Source organism: Volvox carteri, assembly GCF_000143455.1.
Source record: "Volvox carteri f. nagariensis unplaced genomic scaffold VOLCAscaffold_1, whole genome shotgun sequence".
Lineage (NCBI taxonomy): Eukaryota > Viridiplantae > Chlorophyta > Chlorophyceae > Chlamydomonadales > Volvocaceae > Volvox > Volvox carteri.
Genome location: NW_003307545.1, coordinates 1082283 through 1087422, shown reverse-complemented (window position 1 = coordinate 1087422; position 5140 = coordinate 1082283).

The window sequence follows — 5140 nt, the reverse complement described above, 5'->3', positions numbered from 1 at the left end:
CAGTATCAGCAGTATCAGTATCAGCAGTATCAGTATCAGCAGCAGCAGCAGTATCAGCAGCAGCAGTATCATCAGTATCATCAGTATCATCAGTATCATCAGTATCAGCAGCAGCAGTATCAGTATCAGCAGCAGCAGTATCAGCAGTATCAGTATCATCAGTATCATCAGTATCAGTATCAGCAGTATCAGTATCGCACGCGCCCGGGCGGTGGCAGACTTCTGGGCGCGTTTGCGCTCGTTCGCAATGCTGGAGACCCCCAGACACGGCTGGGACAGAGTCGGGCCGCAGCACCCCATCCTGGCGGTCGTGGAGGAACGGATGCGGTGCGCAGCACCGGTGGTAATCACGGCCTAAATAGCCGAGATAGAGTCGGATCGAGGTCTTACCGGAAAGGGAGCAGGGAGAGTGAGGGAGGGGGTGAGAGAGCCAGGAGCAGGGATAGGTGAGGGAGCGAGGAGAGCAGGGAGGCCCTGGGCAGTTGGAGGGCTGGGCGAGAGGGCAGAGCCCTGAGCGTGGTCTAGCAGGGGGAGTTGGGGATCCGGGCTGTGTGTGTTTTGTGTACTCGTGTGGTTGCCCTCTCCCCGGGAATTGGGGCCCGTCGGAGTGAGGGGAATGGGTTCTGTGCTGTCTGGCATCAGAGTAGAGAACACGTAGGTGGCTTGCGGGAGTGGAGAGGAGGTGGGAAAGCGGTGGAGGAGAGTGGTTTGGAGGTGGAGAACAGGTGTTGCTGGTTCCGGCCGGTCAGGGTCAGGAGGGGAGGGATTTCGGTGTGGTAAGCGGGAGCAGGCGGCGTCTGTGAGCCGTGCCTTTTCCGGGCTTTATAGGGGGGCGCCGTGTCATCCCCCCCGCGGCTTTAGGTGTTTTTGCTATGTCTCGCGCTGGGCTGCATCCGAGAGCCCGCAACCCCCAGGAGGAGACTGACGTGCGGACCAGTTTCGCCTCGTTTGTGAGTGGACCGGCGAGGTAGTGGTGGCCACCCTCGGGAAGTGTTCGTTGTTCGTTGCTCGTGGTAATTGAACAGCTGGCCTTCGAGGACCAGTGTGCGAGTACTCGCTTTGTGTTGGTCTTCTCTGTGCATCCGTATCTCAGCTTTTGTGGTGCGTCGTCTCGAGCCCGTGGTCCTCTGTGTATCTCTTGCCTTGCTGGCTGCGTGGGGCCCTGGTTTTTGTTGAGTGTGTAAAGGAGCCCCCTGAGTAGAGCCCCTGCCCCCGGTGGTGTTTTCTTTTTGTTCTTGTTTTGGCGGTCAAGAGGGACGAGAGCGCGTGAATAGGCAGGCCAGGCGAAGTGGCGCCTTTCGTGCGGTTCTTGCATAGATCGGTTCGCAGTCTTCTGTGCCGCTGTGTTGCCTAGCAAGGGGCTGGGAGAGTGTCCCGGTTGGCGCGAGTGAGGGAATGAGGCGCGCGCGGAGGAACAGACGGACGTAGAGCCGCGCGCCCATCCCTGCGCTGTGTTTCGGCCCGGTCAGGGCCCCCGGTGCTCGTCCTTTATCGGGCGAGCCGCCCACAGTGTAACACCCCATCAGTATCAGTATCAGCAGTATCAGCAGCAGCAGTATCAGTATCATCAGTATCAGTATCAGCAGTATCAGTATCAGCAGTATCAGCAGCAGCAGTATCAGTATCAGTATCAGCAGTATCATCAGTATCAGTATCATCAGTATCAGTATCAGCAGTATCAGTATCAGCAGCAGTATCAGTATCAGTATCAGCAGTATCATCAGTATCAGTATCATCAGTATCAGTATCAGCAGTATCAGCAGCAGCAGTATCAGTATCAGCAGCAGCAGTATCAGCAGTATCAGTATCAGCAGCAGGTGGGCCCTAGTGTTTAACTTTTTAGACTTCTCTACCTAACCTTTCCCACGTCGGCATGTGTGTCCTACATGGCTAGTAGGTCAAAGTTACGATTGATGTACGCACTTCACGAAACATAGCACGCATTACTCCGGACAGGACACAGCCGTGGAAGTTGCAGCAACTGAGATGCACACTACGGGGCGACTACAGGATCCAGAATAAGCTCAAAATGCTTTTTGCTGCTTGTCCAGGCGTCCGCACGAAGATTCGCCCCCCCGGTAGGAGCGAAATCTAAATGTCAAAAACACATAAGACTGCCTAAACCGTGTAAGTTGCCGTACACAACGCATACTTGGCGTACACGTCACACCTGTGCTGTACAGGTCGTGTCTTTAGGCCACGCGATTCGGGGCCCCCGTCGGGGGTCCCCAGCCGCCAAGTTGCAGTCGTCCTGGCCAGGGCCGTAGCAGGGTAGATGGCCCTCGTAAAACTCTGCAGCAGGGAAATAATCACGCATGTACGGAAAGTAGTACGGAAAGTAGTACGGAAAGTACTTCTTAATCATATCCTTTTCTATAGCCACCAAGCTGACGAGCTAACGTTTCCTTACTGTTCCATTTCCAAAATATCCTCCGCCTTACTTAAAAGGTAATCATTTCCTTATGGCTGCGCCAAGGGGCCGTGGAGCCTGATGCCCCGTAACCGTAGCCGTAGGGAGGTGACACTTGACGTCATGTCGACGTAGCCGGGCGAGAGGGGAGGGAAGCGGAGAAGGGCAACCCATGTGTCCGTCTGTTTGTACGTCCATCCATAACTCGGGCCTTCCGCTGCCGGAGGACCAGAGCCACATACAGATCGACACGAGTGGCCCCCGGGGGAGTCGGTGATTGGGTGATTGGGTAACTCCGCCACCCACAACCCGCACAACCCGCAACCCCCTAAACCCCTAAACGCACCACCGGCTGTCGTGTTGGGTTTCACGATGCAAAACACACCACCGTCCGAGTCTTGCAGCCCCTCCATATACTTGAGCTCCCACTCTACCTCCTGAGGGAGGGCGAGAAAGATAAAGAAGAGAAAGAAAGAGAAGAAGGAGAGATCTGTTGATAGATCTCCAGGACGCGCTACAGGTCGTCGTTTCTTGCGCAAAGGCCCTCCTCCAAAGATGCTCCCTAAAACCTTAAAACCCTAAAACCCGAAGAACTTTCAAAGAGTACAGTTCCGCCCCAGCCCCGGCTCCCAGCCCCGGCTGCAGCAGCTCTCACTGATAGCCCTCAGTACGGATGTACGGGTGTACGGGACGCTAACCTGGAAGATATCCGGCACTCCGTCTCCCGCCTCCGGCAGTGGCAGGTTGTCCTGCTCCGCCCCCAGCACCTCTAGAGCGATCATCATCCAGCCCGCGAAGAGGGCGCTGTGTAAGATACACACGCACACATACACATGTTTTCTAGGTACTCATGCTCAACCAGACCCCGGGCACTTTATACGTGTGTTGTATGTCTGTCTAGGTGTGTGTGTTGTTCTCAACGCCGCTCTAAGGCGCTATTGTCACATCAACATGACGTGATACTATAACAACGGCGGACGCTATAGCTGTAGGTATGTATGTATACCTGTATGTTTATATGTGTAGACATCCACAGAAATCTATAAGTGTGTACAGTATCTTATGTATGCCGTACACCGTACCTGTTCACGACGTACTTGCCGTAGTCCCCAGCGTCGTGGTGTCCGCCCACGGCGTAGATTCGGGTTCCCCCGGGAGGCTGAGGTAACCAGTACGAGCCCGTGGTGGTGTTGACCGGCAGTGTGGTGAAGTTTGGGGTCGCGCTGGGCACCGGGAACCTGCACACAGCCAGTACGACACAGTACGACAACCCCCCACACACACAGAAGACGGCACGAGCCGCGCGTTACTGGTCGCGGGGTGCTGAGGGAGGCTGGTGGGCGATGGGGATGTCGTCGCGCGGAATAGGACTGATGTGCGGAGGCGGTGTGAGGCCACATCCGGAGTCTGTTGATCTTCTACTGCCTATGTTTCCCCTGTGCCTATGTTTCCCCTGTGCCTAAGTTTCCTCTGATTGTAATAACTCAGTGCAGTCGGCGCGGGCCGATCCCATTCGGCGTCGATATGTATCGTCCTCACGTCCTCACGCTGCCTCTTCTGCGCGTAATGCACATGTGACATTACGGCAATGGACCTTGCGGGGACCGTATCGTCGGTATTGCAGCTGATAACCCCCTGATCACCCAACATGGTAGTTTACCGCGCGCGTGTATGTGTGTATGTGTGTGTATATGTGTGTATGTGTGCGCACACGTAAGCGTAAACGTAAACGTACGCAGCCTTACCTGTCCGCAAACCACGTGGGGGGGGGGTCTACAGACAACACCTCAGCATCCGTCACGTGACACGCCTCCGGCCGAGTCGCGCCCCACGGCGCCAGGTACCGGGTCGACAATGCCGTACCGCACCGCTGGCCGTACACGCCACGCGCTAGCGTGCCCAGCAGCGGCGTCAGTGCGTCAGGTCCGATGTGGAATGCATGGGACACACCCAAACCCGGGACACGTACGACATAGCGACCCGGTGTGGCAGTTGTCAGAGCCGTGAAGTTGAGGGCCCAAACGCGCTGTCCCGTGTAGAGGTCGGTGTTGTTGGGGCCGCCCGGGCTCTCGGAGGTGACGGTGGGAGTGACGAATTGCGCAGAACCTGCAGTACATGTGGGGCAAAACACACGCATGCATCCATGCGTGTATTGAATGTGTGTGTGTGTGTTTCACGCTTGCTTGCAAACCCATGATACGACAACGGTATGTAGTGTACGGCACGTACATCATGGCGATTCAATTCCCAGGGGCTCCAGGGGCGCTGCCCCAGCAACGTGCGGCCTCTTGCCTATTTAGGCATACATGGAAACGGCATGGGGAGGCACACAGGAACCCCTTGTTGCCTTATTAGGCCTACAGCCAACACTCATCAACGGCACTAGCACACTAGGTAGGTAGGCAGATGACTTAGCTATGGGCGGGGAGGGCGGGCTCTTGTAGGCCCCCCCCACCCGCATATTTACCTTCAAAGACGGTTGCACCCGTGACGGCGTCTTGTACTTGGAACCGCGTCGCATTGCCCTCCGGCGGGTCGAGCGCCACGTGCACAATGGGCGCCGAGGCAGTGGCGGAACCCAGCCAGGCGCCTAAATAAGCAACCTTGGGGCCCGATGAAAGATAGCCCACCTGCATGTGAGAGAGGGGGTAGCGCCAAGGTGAGTGAGTAAAACTAGTAGTGACGAAGCTGCAGCTCCATCTCTTGAGCGTTGTGGTTGGACGTGTGGGC